This window comes from Aplysia californica, unplaced genomic scaffold (assembly GCF_000002075.1).
Source record: "Aplysia californica isolate F4 #8 unplaced genomic scaffold, AplCal3.0 scaffold00325, whole genome shotgun sequence".
Lineage (NCBI taxonomy): Eukaryota > Metazoa > Mollusca > Gastropoda > Aplysiida > Aplysiidae > Aplysia > Aplysia californica.
In genome coordinates, this window is record NW_004797595.1 from 806,497 (window position 1) to 824,090 (window position 17,594).

The 17,594-nt window shown below is 40.6% G+C and overlaps 1 long non-coding RNA gene across 1 annotated transcript; it reads left to right on the forward strand.

Moving 5' to 3' along the window:
* The first annotated feature begins 11,421 nt into the window (after positions 1 to 11,421).
* LOC118477992 lies at positions 11,422 to 17,212 on the forward strand. The gene is made up of 2 exons (XR_004858732.1): positions 11,422 to 11,659; positions 16,923 to 17,212. It is a non-coding gene; the product is annotated as an uncharacterized LOC118477992 (long non-coding RNA).
* The last annotated feature ends 382 nt before the right edge of the window (positions 17,213 to 17,594 follow it).

Below are 17,594 nucleotides of genomic sequence, written 5' to 3' on the forward strand. Positions count from 1 at the left end.
GCGGATACCTTAGAGTGGAAAGAACAGACGTCGATCACGAAACAGGTCAGAACCATTAATGGTTTTATTGAGTTCTAGTTCAGAAACAGCACAAAGACACCGGGTGCAGATCAGGACCACAGAAACGTGTAACAAAGTACAAGGCGCAGAATATTGGCGTTTTTGTGCGACCAACATTAATTCTTCCGAATCAATCCATGCTCTGCTTTCATTTTCTTCTACGTAGCCTACTTCCTCTAATCTACGGTTGATGTTGCTGTAGTTTGACACCCTCTTCCTTGGAACGGATATCCATTCTTCAATTGGACACGATATTATGCATGTTCAGATTGAGTGTTTTTTTCGCGAAAACAAAACCAACTTCCATAAAACTTCTTAAAAGTTATGATCTGAAGTTTATTGTTGAGAACCATTCTTAGCTTCTTCAATTTTGCCTCTGATCAGGTTGTCTTTAAAATCTCAGAACTGGTTTGGGTGGTTGAAGCCCAATCTGATACCGTGTTGTAATTTCACAGATAACGACAAATGTAACAGATAACGAACACGATTTTAGAATTGTCCAGGTAGTGTATTGAGCAGGTTTGTCCAGACATGCTCTGACATCGTAGTACCATACCCAAGCGAGACTCGATAAGTGAGTAAGCGCAGATAGAGTTTTCAAACGTGTAGTCGCCGTAGCTTGACTGCCCTACTGCAGAAGTCTGTCGTCGACACAGTTTATGTTACCCCAGAGAATGTACAAGCTTTTCTCAGACATGATGCGTCAGCAGGTGTAAGATTAATCTCGCCAGGTAGAGAATGTAAAATCATTGGAATTGGCGGTCTCAAATTGAATTTCAAGTTGAAATGGCAGTTTGTAATTTTAAAGCCACAAAGTAACCTCAAATATAAACATAGAATGTTCAAATGTAAACATATAAACTTCTAATGTAACAAAATCACAACTCAAATCCCACATAACAACCTCAAATGTAACACGACGTGAAAGGGTAGGGGATGAGCAGTAAAAATGGAGAAAGGCTGACGGTTAATGGTAAACAAAAGTAAATAATTACTCTGCAAAATATACATGATGCAAATATGTATTGTCTTCCCTTACAAAACACCCAGTTCTCTATTCCATTATAGGGTGCCTCCATCTTCGCATGGGTTAAGCGTTCAAGCTCCAAGAAACCCGCAACTTTCGTGTGATTTATAAAGACTTTCTTTGTCTCCTTGACTAACCTTTGAATACTAGCTGGCACTGTAGCAATTATTATGTTTAATGTCTGCTGGATCTCTAGACCTACTCTTTCGTTTGTCTTTCAGAGTAAGCTAAAAAAAATAATATGGTGTCCTTACGACAAAAAACAAGATGCTACGTCTAAGGATGACACGTACGTGCCAATAAGACATTTGACAGCTAGAGTTGGATTTTCATAGAAGTTGCTGTTTATTCTCTGAAGTGAATCATTGTAAAAGCTTTTGTAAATAGCATGGGAAAAGGGTTAATGTGGAGTGACGCAGAACAGGGAAGAGAACTATACAGAAGGAAGAACGTGAAGAGAGAACGACGCATTAGGACAGCGATGACAGATATTTCTCGAGGAGAGAGAAAGAAAAAAGAGAGGGGGAGAGAACGAGGAGGAGGCACACACACAGAGAGAGAGAGAGAGAGAGAGAGAGAGAGAGAGAGAGAGAGAGAGAGAGAGAGAGAGAGAGAGAGAGGGGGGGAGAGAGAGAGGGGAGAGAGAGAGAGAGAAAGAGAGATAGAGATAGAGAGAGATTATGAAAGATACACAGAAAAAGACGAAGAGAGAACGAGGACGTGGGCGGGGGGGGGGGGGGGGGTGGTGACAGACAGAAACTGACAGACAGACAGACAAGGAGACAGATAGCCAGACAGTCAGACAGACACACAGACAGATAGCGGAAAAGTTTTAGTAGAGGCTGGAGATTCCCCGTCGAGCGCTTTATCTACTCGGGTAGCTGGCTGACACGGCTTCTACTGGGACGGTAAAAATGTTCGTGGGCATACTTTCAACAAAAATCTTGACGAAAAAAATCATTCATTACGATTAATTCTGCGGTTGAAACTCAGCAAAAAATGTAATTCTTATCTTCTTATTTTATTTTGAAAATACACTCGGAGTTGGTCATTATTATGTAACGTGTAAAAAAAAGAAAAAGAATAGGCCTGCATCTTGCTAAAAACTTTTAAAATGATATTAAAGATGGAACTTCAAAAAAGTACATGTATCTTGGAGCTGTATCTGCTTAGATAACAGAGCGCCGTATTTCTGCACACGTATGCTCCTTACAAAAACAGAATCTGACATTATTCTGCTTTTGACTAATGGCCTGAGCGCCTGATAGCACAGAGCAGCAGGTATGTTAAATTGAGTACGAAATGTAAACTTGAATTATTGTCGGCTATGCTGATTGCACATAACACCTACCATACGTTTAATGTTTCAGTAGTGGGGCTGACCGAATATAATCGTTATCCCACCTTGGGGCTCGATTTGCATCGGATCAGAAAGGTAGAAACAGAAAGAAAAAAAATATATTTCAAGGGAGACAACCATCAAAACCCTTTTTCCGTGACACAGTCCAGGTTAGATCCCTTGACAAACGCTATTGTTTACGTGCTCATCCTTTGGGTCCATGGAATCATGCAACGTGGGTTTTTCCCAATCCAAATCATTTGGTTAACAGGCTGCTTCCACCACGGCTTGCAGGATTAAGCTGGGCTTAGCTGATTGTAATATCCCCGCAGACAGACAGAGATACTCAACGGCAAACTTCCCCAAGTGGGAATCATCTGCGTGCAACAGAGTAGAGCCTTACCTTACCCGTATTGGAATGGAAATAAAATGCTTGGAGAAATGACAATAGGGGATTTCGCATGAATTTTTCGTTTTTGATGACACTTTCCTGACTTGTCTTGGGAGATGAAGAATATAATAATGGCTGTCTCTTAGATGTAATTGGAATATACCTTGTCGGCAAATGTTAGAACAGAAAAAACCCAGCTACTGGTAACGTGTAACCCTACACAACCTGTTGCATGGACGGATGTTCTAGCATGCTATCCGGGAGCGCATACCTCGTTGGGCGAATGAGTTTTCACTCAAAGTCTTTATCTCCGATGTCTTTTCTATTCTCTGGGGCGGTTGTCCTCTTTTTGTCTTTGTTTTTTGTTTTTATTTTTATTTTATTTTGGTTTTGGTTTTGTTTTGTTTTGCTTACCCTTTCCCTTTTAGGATATTTTTTCTCCTTCCCCCAATTATCTCGATCTTCGTCCTCTTGGTCCTCTCCACCTTAACGTTATCGTCAACATTCTCCTCCTTCTCCTCGCTAGTATTACTTGCACATTGAGAATCCTCTTTTTTTTTTTTCGTCTTTCTCTCACTGGCAACAAGCCATTGAAGGCTTGGGTTGTTTCCTGTTTCAAAAAGTTTAGCGATGAACCACCCTACCTGAAAAATGTGTAGCACGGGCAAGCAGGTAGACCTATCCGTAGCGTATACTAGTGACCCACCATGCTAGCTTTCTCTCCCAGACCCGGGCTTTCTCCTAAATAAAAGATGACCTCGTGGAAGCACTTGCCTTCCACGAATGGCCCTCCTGGTCCGATACGGCCTCAGAAATGGGGATGCCGCCAATGACTAGACGGTTGGTAGAATACTGCTCCCTTCCTTTATCTGACTGCGAAAGGGCTCTGTGATTAAAATGACTGCTCTAGCTCCGACTAAGAGCCTGACCATCGAGAGTTTGGCCCGGACATTATAGCGGTAGGATATAAACGCTATATTACCCCTCAAAGTGCGAGCATCATGATGGCATCAAAGCTCACTAGCTTCTCCGTGGCGTGGCTGCAGAGGTCGACGTGGTTCAATTCCTCCGCAGCCTTCCCCCATTGAGAGCCTAATTCCCGCCAACCTGTGTCATCTTTCCCTGAAAGTCGCGTTCGTCTTGACCAAGGTTAATAAACATGCTGGATCCACTGAGGAGGCACATTCTGGTCATTCGATTCGACAACGCTTGAAGATGCGCTGTTTTGGGGCATAACTTCTTCTCAAACTTTGAAAGACATGCAACAACGTGCAAACTGCGAAATATTCAAACTTGTGTTTCTCCTTCGTTTATGATAGTTTGAAACATGTTTTTGCTCTTATGCCGATCGGACATTATCTCTGCCACGGTCATTAAGGGTATACTAAGCCGATTGAGTTTGTGTGTGCCAGATTGACTGTTATCTCGCTATCATCCTATAGCTCCGGCAAACCCAAGACGAAGCTGCCTAAGCGTACGCCCGTGGTTACTGTGCACGAATCAAACTGCGTAGAGGTGTTCAGTCAGGAAAACGTACGTCCGTGGTTACTGTGCACGAATCAAACTGTGTAGAGGTTTTCAGTCAGGAAAACGTGCCAGAATCATTACGGCCGTCGTCCTGCAATATCGAACAAGTGTCGACTTAACTTTCCCTGGAGCGAGTACTCGTTCAATTTGTAGTTAGCCGAGTCGTGAACTGCACAGAAACTGTGCTAGGCATCTCCATCACCCCCACCCCACCCCGTGAACAAATCCCAGAAAAAAGCCGACCTTTTTCATTTGACCATTAACACCAATCTAGACTCCTTCTAAACCTACACCTGTATCATTGTGTATGTCGTTTCCATCTGTATATCAACAGACGTGCTGTGGGCTTCCATTCATATTGTGTGTTTTGTATGCGTTTGTATGTGTATGTCATGCGTGTGTGTGTGTGTGTGTGTGTGTGTGTGTGTAGGTGTATGCGTATGTGTATGTGTGTGTATGCGAGTGTGTATGTGTGTGTGTGTGTGTGTGTGTGTGTGTGTGTGTGTGTGTGTGTGTGTGTGTGCTTGTGTAATTGAAAGAGGAAAAGGGTGGAGGAGAGATGTGTCTCAGTCAGCTTGAAGCTATGTTCTACTTACTATGCTCCAGTTTTTCGAATAAGGTATAGATCCTGGGAATTTTTCTAGTCTTTCCTACTCTCTGTTCTTCTCACATTCCCTCGGAAATTGTCCTCATCTTTCGCTCGCTTCTTTCGTTCTTATGTTTTGTCCTTGGCGATCCATTCTGGGGGGTTTTCTTTCGTATCCCTCCCCTTCCTTTACTTAACGCTATTCAGAAAGAGAGAGAGAGAGAGAGAGAGAGAGAGAGAGAGAGAGAGAGAGAGAGAGAGAGAGAGAGAGAGATCGCCTTTCTCCGATCCATTTTGTTCTCTCTTCCTCGCTTTTCGTTCGTCGTCTCTTATTTCTTCTGCCTTTCTGTGCCCATTTCTTCAGCATTATTATCAGCTCCTTCAAACCCCTGCGCACTCTTTCTTTCGCCCTTCCTTCCCCCGTTATTCCTTAATCTTCCTCCTTTGCATTCCTTTTCTTTCCTTTCTCGAGCAATTCTTCCTTCATCCCTTTTCGACCATCCTTCTTCCCTCCTTTCTTTTACTATTCTTAGTCTTTCGTCCTCGTTTATTTCTCTCCCCGTCCGTTCAGTCTCTCCATCTCCTAAAACATCCTTCTCCCATGACACACAGCCTGAGGCCGTACCATCATCTCTGCACACGGTGACATTTAATATTTCCTCTCTCTTTTATCTCGGACGCTGGAACCACAGAACAAGAAAGAAACAAAGGGTACAATAGGAGTGGCATTCATCATCTGAGAAAAATGAGAACTAAGTCTGTTCCTCCAGTTCACGTGATCCCGTGCCTACAAACGCCGGTCACAGCGGCTCTGAGTTGTCAGTTCTCTTCTGCACCAGAGGCCTGGGGAGAACAATCCCTGACGTACGGTCATAGTACTTAGGGGTCGCCCCGTTCGTCCCATGATGACGTTACTGGCGGTCCAGGAGGCCGTCGGGAGCGGATCCATCCGACCCCCCCCCCCCACCCACAGGGCAGTGCTACTGACTGATGTGTCTTTAGGTCATCCCAAAGGGGGAATATAAACTTGTTCTAATGCACAGAGCTATCAACGTCATGCTAATACTGTGCCGTAACAACATAGGGGGAACTGCTGTTTTCTTTCCTCATCCTTTCTATCGTCAATTTTTCCTCTACTTCTTTAGTATGTGTGTCCCTCTCTTGTGAACTGCTATTTCCGGGTGCGAGAGAGGTAAGCCTGATTCCCCGTTTGGACTTCTTTGTTGACATCAACCCCTTGGCGCTCATATGACCTTATGCAGTTGCGAGCGCTGTAAAACCTTACTTAAACTAAGGATCCATCCGGTTTTTGTACACCATGAGGCAATCATGAGGTGCAGTTGTCGCCCTTTGTCTTTCGGCTCGAGGGAGATCAATGGTCTCGTTGGTGGCTCGAAACTGGTTCAGTAGTCTGCAGATAGTGGAGACATGCACGCCTGTAATAGTTGCCACACGTAGTCTTGCCAGCCAGTAAGTAGTCGTCCAAATGCCCCATCGCAGTTTTCTGATGAAAGTCTCGGCTTCTTGAAACATGTCTTCGTTGTCAACTGAATTTCATATTTCGAGGCTTTTGTCGTCTTCCGGATTTTCCCCCCCAAGACTCTCTTGATTCCTTCGCCAGTAACTGACTGTTGACTAGATCTTGCCGTGTTTTTATTTTTGTTGTTGTTGTATTAATTTGCGTTATCTTTTATAATGTAAACAATCTCAGCAATTCTTGTTCCATAAATTTACCTTCTCCTCAAATTTGTACACACACGCACACACACACACGCACACACACACACACACACACACACACACACACACACACACACACACACACGCGCACACTCAAACACACAAGCACGTGCAGGCTATGTGAATTTAGGTGAAAAGGTCGAATTCCTCACTTGTTAAATAAAAATTATCTCCAGTTTCCCGTCTCAGCATATTTGTATCTAGACTTGACAACACTGTAGTTCCCTTTTTAGCCAATTTAAGTTTGAAAATGATGAACAGGCAACAGCGGTTTCAAAATAGATCACATCACACGTTTATTGATAAAGCTGCATTGGCTACTAGGTAAAGCTGCAATTAATTACAAAGTAAACGTTGCTTTTTATGTCAAAAGTGCATAAACAACAAAGCGCCTCAACAATAAAGACATCATTGAGTCATACGCACTATCCAGACCTTTGAGATTTGCGGATGAGAATCTCATAAAAGTGTCTGCTGTAAGATCTAATACTTTCGGAAAGGGGTCGGGGGGGGGGGGGGGGGGGTCTTCAAATGCCTCTAAAAATTGGAATTCCCTCCCAAAAGAGTTTCATCACACAGAGTTTAAGAAAAGTGTGAGTTTGAGTGTGTGTGTGTGTGTGTGTGTGTGTGTGTGTATGTGTGTGTGATCGTGTGTGTGTGTGTGTGTATGTGTGTGTTTGTGTATGTGTGTGAGAAAGAGAGAGCGTGTGTACGTGTGTGTGAGTGTGTACGAGTGTGTGTGTGCGCGCACACCGTGAGTTTGTGTTGTTAGACGGTCTCACTCATGATGTGTCAGTTAGTGATAATTCTGCATTGCACAGCACTTAGAGCATTCTAGACGTTGTATAAATTCTAATTATTATCATCATCATTATTATAATTATTACTGTTATTTGTATAAAAAAATTATTTTTACAATTACTGTTATTGCTATTATTGCTATTATTATTATCATAATTATCTTCATTATTGTTGTCATTATAGGTGGCATCGATAGCCAAAGGCTGCCGGGCCCGTAATCGTGAGATTGCGGGTTCGGGGGTTCGAGCCTCAGTTCGGTCCGACGTTGCTCCTTGGGAAAGGCACTTTACACGAATTTCCCATGTTGCTCGGTCCTTTCGAAGGAGGTCCGGCCTTTTAATAAACCTAATAATGTTGATAGGGACGCTAAACTTAATACATGTATACCATTTCACCTTATCATCATCATTATTATTATTATTATTATTATTATTATTATTATTATTATTATTATTATTATTATTATCATCATCATCATTATTGTTATTATCATTATTACTAGCTGAGTACCCCGTTCGATGAATGGTCTCAAAAGAATCGATCGTCAAGTCAGTGTGCGTTCAGTGCACACTGCATGTGAACGGAATCCGCACTTGTTTACAATGGCGTCTCAGAAGACGGACTTTCGTAAGATGTTTACAATGACGTCTCAGAAGACGGACTTTCGTAAGATTAGATCTAAACGAAACTAATGAAAAGCTGAAAATTATTAAACTACAGTGACATTAACTCCTTAATAGACCTGTGCACCCTTTAAATGATTCTGCGCCGCCGCTAATTGTTTTCAAATTGGAAAGTTAGGTGATTCGGAAGTTTTAGGCGACGAAAGTGGCGACTTTTACAAACATAATATAACTAGCTAGGGGACCTTTCGATGAAAGGAATGATCGGTTCATTAACATCAACTGAAAGTTATTGGCCTACTATACTTACACTCTACTGGAATGGTGCTATAAATCTTGAGAGTTGCAAAAATTAGGTCTAGGTCTATACTCTCAAAACAAAATGCGCCTCGCGAAATATCACTTCCGGCACTTCCGCTTTAAAGGACAGCTACGCAGATTTGTTTCGTTTGTAACTGAAATAATCACAAAAGCCAAAGAAGGACAGGAACTTTTGGTCAAATAAATTTTTCTAAATTCAAGAAAAGAAGAAATCAAAAATAGGGCTCCCGTCATGGACACCTACCTTCCTTTTTGCAAGTACTTGCCAACTTTCAACTCTGTAGCTGTCATAGTTTTATGGGGAAAGTGACACATGTGTTTTCAAGTTGCCAAATATATAATAAATGTATAAACTTAGATTGATTCTCTATTCCGCTTTCGTAGTTGTAAACTCCAGAATTTCAAAGGTGTAGAAACAGTGCGCACGGCTAGTGAACGAAAACCTCTCTTGTTTACAATGGTGTCTTAGAAGACGGACTGTCCCAAGATTAGATCTAAACGAAACAAATGAAAAACTGAAAATAAAACTATTGTGACTTCAGGCTCCTCAATAAAACTGTGCACTATTTAAATGATTCTGAACCACCATTAATTTTGTCGTATTGGAAAGTTAGATCTAATCTTGGGAAAGTGCCAAACCTTTGAAATTCTGGAGTGTACCACCACGAAAGCGGAATAGAGAATCTATCTATGCATCTATTATATTATGTTTGGCAACTTGGAAACACATTTGAGACTTTTCTCTCAAGATTTATTGCTCCTTTCCAGTAGAGTGTAAATATAGGAGACAAATGATATTCAGTTAATGTTAATGCACCGATCTTTCCTTTCATCGAAACTAGTGGAACAATAAATCTTGAGAGAAAAGTGACATATGTCATGAGTTTTCAAGTAACCAAATATATAATAGATGTTTAGATTGATTCTCTCTCTATTCCGCTTTCGGTAATGAGCAAGCAGATCAACTGGTTGGCAACGTTGGAATGAAGGGATCGCTCTGAATTGATTCTCCTACTGTGACTGCACTCCCATGTGACCATCTCGTGAAAAAGACGAGAGTCAACTCCCGGATTATAGAGCTCCAGGAATTGTTTAAGATTAACAAGAGAATTATCACTTAGACATAACAGAAAACGCCAGTTTTGTATTTGATACCCTGTTTTACTAGCACCAAATGTTTAGGATTAGGTGTTGCGTGCCCTGATTTCTTTATCATTATCAATTTTACTGCTTGGTATTTGAACAACTTGTCACTTTGAAAGTTTTTCAGCTGCCAAACCTAATTAAATAGTATAACAGAGAACCAATTTTGATAAAATTACTTATACTACTAATGTCTTGGTTTCTGTTGGAGTTAAGTAACTTTGTACACTTTTAAAAGTTAGAAATATATACTTCTGCTTAGTTTGCAGATATGGGAGGACATAGACATCCATAACCCAACTGAACTCCTGAATTTTTAAGCCTTTGTGCTTGAAGTATGAAGGAATCGACTGAATATGTTCAAATTTGACATGCGACCATATAATTCACTACCCTGTGAATATACCATACTATATAACACTAAGATATTTGTGGACTAACTCAGCCTCCTCCAGCATTCGCTCATGGTGAGAATGTACTGTTTCTGTGAACAATCCAGTAAATCGTGCCTTAACCCACGATAAGAATAATGAAGGGCACTTAATTAATTCCTCTTTCCTCGAAACATTAGAACATAGCAAGATAATTCATTCTTAACAACAGGCAAAATAGTCCTCATCTTCTGTTGATGCGCTAGATCTATATAAGTACCGTGTTTTCTATCACTGCAAAAACCGAGAGTTTGGAGGAAGTCACTGGTTGGTTTTACCTTGCTGTAGATTGTTTGCCTGTTCCTAATTTCCGCCATTTGCCTTGGCTTTTCAGAACATAAAACACGATTCTGTGTTAATATGCTTCTCAATAATGTTTCTCTTGTAACCCCACATCTCTAATTTGTAAAATGCCGGTGTCTCTGATGTAGTGGTTGGGTGTTTCGCCGTTGAAAGCAGAATACATGAGTTTAATTTCCGCGAATGGAGGTAATTGATTTTTTCGAATCTCCATCTGTCTTCGAGGGGATGCAACCCTGCAACTAAATAGTGACGAAACTATTTACAAGCTTAACGTTACATTAAAGTCGTAAAATCACCCTTAATAACAAAACAAAGAAAGGTTGATATGCTGCTTTAGGTTAACATTTTAGAGACTTGTCCATTAAGTAAAGCCCTCCCCCTCCCCCACTCAGAACTAACTAGCACAGATTGACATAGCAACATTCCCCTCTTGGCAATCGTAGTCAGGTCTTCTGCCTCCGAAGCAAAGTATATACCTTACGACTACACCACAGCCATTGGAATTTTTTAGACTGTGAGATTATACAGGGCATTGTTTGCAGTTACCCGGGGTTTTCTTTCTTCTCTATTTTTTGGGGACATATTCGCCCTATTATGCTTTTTCTGCAGAATTTTGGAAAGGGAGTCAAGCCTTCTTTGTGCGGAGCGTTGTTCATGAGTACTTCAGTCTCGACAAGTGAACTCATAAGCCGGTGCGCTCCCGACCCAATTACTAGCGACATGCTGTTGCAAACCTGAAAAGACGGGTAACACAAACTAGCCCCCACCACTCTTTTTTTTACCCACGTGACACCGCTTCAACTGCCATTATTATCTTGTCAGCCCCCCTCCCCCTTTTCCCCGCAAAAAACAAAGTAAACAAAAGATAAATGTATCAAATTACATGTCATTATCATAGTTCCCCACCCAGGCTTATATCAAACAAATTACAACGTTTTTTATAAGTTGAGATCGTAGCCCGTGCTTTATCGAAGATGTAATCAAGGAGCTTGTCACTACCATTGGACAATTCTCTCTGTCTTTTGTCCCAGCTCTATGTGAGGGAGAGCCAGCGCCTTGTCCCACCACACATCCACAAACTTACCCTGTCGTTCGGAATCGCTCCCCCTCTCTCGTGTGGCTCACGGCTTGACGCGTGTGGATACACACAGAGAGAAGAGAGGGGCTGTTGGGGGCTGGTAAACCAGGGTCCGGCACTGACCACAGACTTCAGGCTTGCGTGCTTGTGAGAGAGAGATAGAGAGTGAGAGAGAAAAAGAGAGGGAAGAAGGGGACAGATCTTGACCGTACCTCTACGATTGTGAATTCAGAAAACGAGCCAGTTCGATAACGCGAGTGTGGATTGTGTTTATTGAATTGTGACAGAAGTAAGAGATCTACCTCGTTTTTGACATATGCGATAGGTTCTGGTGAATTTTCGGATGTTTTTATCGGAATGTGGTGTTATTTTTATTTTTATTTATTTATTTTTTTGCTTTTTACACGACTCGTTAATAATTTGAAGGAGATAACATAGATATGTTCAGCGTTTCTTACTTCCACCACTTTCTTTTGGCCCGTTTTCTTTCTTATCATCAAGCGTATATATCAGGAAACACATGTGAAGTCGAGGGCATTATTTAGACAGTTGTGATACGTTTGTACGTCATATCTAACGCATCAAATTTCTTAGAAGGTAATATGTTTCTCCTAAATTGCAAAACAACCTTTCAAACTCTTGCATATTACGTTCCGCTATTTATTCTGACCTTATGGGTTTCCATCTTATGAGCTATGGTTTATTTAATGAACAAATTGTTCTTTCGTACACCACCGTCATCGTCAAAAGTCCTTTACTAGCCAGATTTTGCTCCCCCAGAAACACATGTTGGATACTAGTCTAGAATCTATCCTTGTTTTCGTCTTTTCATCTTTTTTTTTCTTGGTATGAGTTTTTTCTCTTGAGTTCCACTTCAACAGACGCCGGTGGTGCTCAGTGCTCTATATTTGACTAAACAGTTTTTAGGTATTTGCCTTTCTCTCTCTGGACTTGCGTTGTGCTATGATACCTTCCATCAAAAGGGGTAAAGGAAAACATTTATCGATTAGTCTTTTCAAGTAGACTAAACAAAACTCGTCTTTTCGTTTCCCGTGTGATCATGACTTGAATTTTACTGCAGTTTTCTTCTCCACGCCTTCGAGCGATGCGGCTGTTTTTTAATCCACGGTTGATCTGTTGCTAACGTTTAAAATTAAGTTTCGTACATACGTCTAGGTCGATTTCATTTTTGTGTGCTTTTGATTCTCTTTTAAAGTTTTTATAAAAAGAGTGACAAGGGTTTTTAGAAAAGATATCTTGCGTCATTCACTTCTTTATGTCAGAGATATCCTGTTAAGAGATATCCTAACTTTCCATTGAAGAAAATGTTTGAATTTTTCATCTCACAAAGAATTAATTTTTAAAGTAAAAAATATTCGTTTCTTCATGTCAGAAAGGTGTCATTTGTCTAATAGAAAACATTAGTGTCTTCAAGTTAGAAACAGTTCTTCATAACACATAAAATGTTATATTGTTCTTAAACATTGATATTGAACTTCATAATTATACTTATTATTTTACATGTATTTCTTTTAAACTAAGTTATCCCACTCAATATCAGGGGCCTCAAAATACTCAAATTACTCGGGGGTTAGTCGAGACAAAGTCTGGGTGAGCCTGGGCACTTCCAGTATTTTTCAAAAGAAAAAAGGTTTTCGCTATTCTTTTAAAAAGTACGACTTTCTCATATTCTCTGTCTTTATTTTTAAATGGCAGTTCAGAACATGATTGGTTCTTCAGAACTTAAATAATACTATGCTTCTCTTACCCCCGTCTTGCTGCCACAGACCTTGGCAGCGCTCTTTCTCTCTCTTCACAGCCACATTTGCTAGAAAGGAAACAAGCAAGAACTTCAGAATGGCTTGAAGGCGCTCGATCATCTCATTGATCATCTCACTGATCATCTCATTGATCATCTCATTGAGTTGTTCAAGTCCATGGTGGAGAAAAGCTTTTCACTCTGTGCTGCCATAAGTGGCACAAAGTCTATTTGAAATTGATGTATGAAAAAAACTGATCAAGCTTGTGCCGCGCTGACTTTAATGTAGAGTTCAGACCTCAAACCATCGTCCCGAGGGCATCAGTTGAGAACCCTGCTATAAACTCTATTAAATTAATCTTAGCAGTCACTGGAGCTTTCTTGTTGTAACACATTCTATGTACTTAACTTTTTTCCGTTTTTTCTTAACCATAATTCCTTCTTCTTAACTCCGTCAAGCTGGAATAGCTAGTAAGTTCTGGTCTAAGAAAGTCCTATAATGTTAACACTTGCAGCAGTCAAAAACCATAGCATATACAACAATGTGATAAATCTTTCGTAGTTTCAGGGTTTTTTCTTTGCCTTGTGGGATTTGTATGCTTCATTGTGTCTTTCGGTTTTTCGAACCAAAACTTTAGCCTCCGGTATTTTTTGTAAAGTCTCTAAAGTAAATTAGCTTATAAAAATGTTTTTCTTTATCTATTTTCTTTTTGTTCATTTTTAAGTGTAGGGTAGGTGCTTTACTCCCCTACCGATACATGTATAATTTTGATAATTTAGGCGGCGGGCTTCAGTCCTGATTATCAGTTCCAACAAAGACTGAGAAGGATACAACATCCCAGCAGAAAGACCGACATACTCAATAAAAATTATCTCCACATGGGAGTTGAACTCACGTCGCCTGCATGTGGTGGTGAAGCGCCATTTTGCTATTTTCCAAGAGATCACAAACTGTAACACGGCCAAATTACGTTATGATGCTAACGAGGAAACGCAATATTTTAGTCTGGCAGTTCAGCAGAGAATCTTTAGGATTAAGACGTCGTCCCCTGATCTACTTTGTATACAAATTCACAAATGTAATGCAAAGCGTTTGTTCATTAGAAATGATAAATAGATAAAATGCCTACCATTTTCGTCAACCTGTGAAGTTACATTTTCCCCAAATTCGTTGCTCAAAATCTCTGTTCGCGTATCTTTTGTCTTTTTATCATAAAGCTCTGGTCTCACACATTCTATAAAGTTTACATCATCCATGGTGCACAGATTCTTAAAAAAGGAAGGATGACCAGCTCAGCAAATAGGTGACAACACTTTACACACGTGACACAGCCACATTCTGGGCTAACAAACCAAAGTAGTGCCAAACATGCCACACACAATGCAGACTTTGCGAAAGCAGCTAAACATCTGGCCGTGTCTGACTGCTATGGATAAAACTATAAGCTTGTTCATCTGTCCGCGTTAAACAATTAATATTATAGCTCATTAATCAATTTACCGATACCCATGAAGCTGTGTATGACACCTGTGCAGGCCAGCTAACAAAAGGAAATATATTTTTAAAATCGTATTCCATGAATAACAAAGTTTGTCTCTTTGGGCCCTATATTAAAAACTGCTCTATGGGTACATACACAGGGCCACTAAATAGAATGATTTAGAGTAACCCAGCCTACAAATTGCTCATTTCGAGATAGCGACGCCACCCTGTCCTCACATTTCAGTGGAAGCTTGTCGATTTCATCTCTCGACCGTCTTGACGTCTCTTCGCGGGTCTTGAAAAGTGCTCACCCGTCCGTTGGACAGTGTTACTAATGCGTACGTTAAACTTTCTTGTGTTTTTGGTGTATGCTGTAAATTCCGATCTTATTTTGTGACCCTCTGTGGGTTAACATCAAATGAAACGTGTCAGAACCTCTGTTTGCAGTGAACTTAATTAATGGAGGTTTAGATGCTGTTGGTCATCCAACATTTAATTTTAGACTTTCATGGAACGACCCGAGAAGAGTAAACAGAGCAAAAACTTTATTTTATTTTGTTTTAACCACGGACAAATGAAAATGAACAGGCTATAGTGGTGAAATCAAGTGTTTCAGGCAACCGAACATAATATGTGCGGTCTACATGGACACTGAAGACACGAGACCTAAGGAACTACTATAAAAGTGTGCCTCGATATGACTCGTACGTTGCTATTTCGAGTACATTATTGTAAGGTATACGGGCGGCCTGTGAAGATCGCATGCAACATGATCCGGGAAAACATAGTTATAATGATAACACTCCTATTTCTTCCTGAATGCCAATTACGAAACAGACGTCGGCAGGCATCCTTGTCCACTCTTTTCTCTGCTTTACTTTACTGTTACTTTACTCTTCCTTCCCCTGGTATCCTTAGGATGTCGAGGGGAGGTGCAGGTTTCGGTCATGTGCTAGGTGTGTAGCGTCTGTGATAGATATGTTATTCTGTTCCAGGACCTTGGTAACCCCATCCAGCCAGGTCTTTCTTGCTCTTCCTCTTGATTTGAAGCCGGATTCATGGGTGTAGTAAGCTCTGGCCGCTAGTTGTTTCTTGGGCATTCTGGTTAGATGTCTGAACCATTTGACTCTTTGACGCTCTATGAACTTTATTACTGGTAGTATTCCGGTTTGTAGACGTATAGTCCCGTTCCTTTTGCGGAGACACCTCCTTTCGCATGCGTTGATTTTTCTTTCTAGTGCCTTGTTTAGAGACCATGTTTGGCACTGGTATGTTAAGATTAGTATGAAGATGCTATTGATGGGCAGGGATTTCACGTTGGTTGGGATGTTCTTGTGACTGAGCAGGGGTGCTAGCTGGTAGGTCACTGCATTTGCCTTCGTAGTTCTCGTTTCTATTTCTTTGTTAACTCGACCATCGTGTGTGAAGATGCTTCCCAAATATTTAAATTCCTCTACTTGGTGGAGTTGTGTTCCGTCAATAAGGATGTTGAGTTTCCCTGGGTTTCTGCTGACCTTCATAACTTCTGTTTCTCTGAAATAGATGCTCTAAAAAACTTTATTGTGGTTTACCTCCATCACCCGTCCTAAATTCTCGAAGTACGATATTCATGGCCTATGTCTGCCTATTTTGCCTTTTCATTTTCCAGTGAAAGCAAGATGTTCAAAGCCTTTTTATTAGTTCAAGTAAGTGTCCTAGGAATTGCGTTTATTTATCACTATTTGTTTTAATTGAGACCGTCCCACGCTGTCTTCTTTCAGCACAACTTCTGAAAAATAATCATCAAGCCTGTTGAGAAACCATATTTTTGATGCATCTATTAAGTTTATCTTCACTACCTTTAGTATTTTTGTCTACATCCTCAATGTTGAAGGGTATACCACGTATTCACTTGCTTTTTGCAAATTAGATAAATAAAGTTTAAACAAATCTGGCTGGTCGAGACGTTACGCCTATACAAGACAGCTCTGACACTACTACATCGGAAAAGAGTGTATTCTCTGCTTAGAGAGAATGGTGTTGCAAGTCATAGACCAATAGTCCCTATAACCTCATCTGATCCGAGGGATATGTTTAGATTCTCTTTGCTTTTTATAACTGTACAATCATTTGAAACGGTGGGAATAGGCTAGAATTATTACGCTGTTGTGTGAATATGATGTTACCTACGTAAGCGCTGATGACTGTTTCATGGCATGTTAAAGAATATAATTAGGAGTAAAAATGCACAAAACAAACACCATAATTACGAAGAGAAATGTTGTTTGGACTTAAATCTTGTGTTATGGTCGAAGATATGTTTTTTTTCAGTGTGCAGCAGGTGGTTCCGCTCATTTCATAGAGGATTTTTTTTTAGATCAGTGTTGTCACATAGTTTGATCTCTATCAATTTACGTTGTTCATTCGGAAACTAATATTGCCAACAACTTTGACCGTTATGTAGCCTTGACAGCATAGACAGACAAGCAAAAGAAATATCGCTACACCTGAAGATTCATCGGGCCAGAAGAACCGAGTTCTACTTTCAATTTAAAAAAATGTATATATTACCGTCAAGGAACTAGCAGAGATCTGAAGACACATCTTCCTCGTTTATCCAAGACTAAAAGAGGATTAAAACTCTTTTTCAAAGAAGGGTCACGTGACTTGCCTAACAAACACCACAGTCGATACTTCAAGTGGAGGTACAACGCCCACACAATACGTGGACCTTAGGATGAGATCTCCATCTGTGACAATGAGCTACCAAAAAGGTGGCCGGGCTGCAGGAGCCATGTGGAGTATAACAGTGCCTTGTATTGCCTTTTTCTTCTTTTGTTCCAACTTTGTTGTCAGCAGGTAAGTCCAATCATTCAAACTAAATAAGCTGCATAATATGTATGTATATATGTATGTGTGTGTGTGTGTGTGTATTGTGAGCGTGTATGATGTATGTATGTATGTATGTATGTATGTATGTATGTATGTATGTATGTATGTATG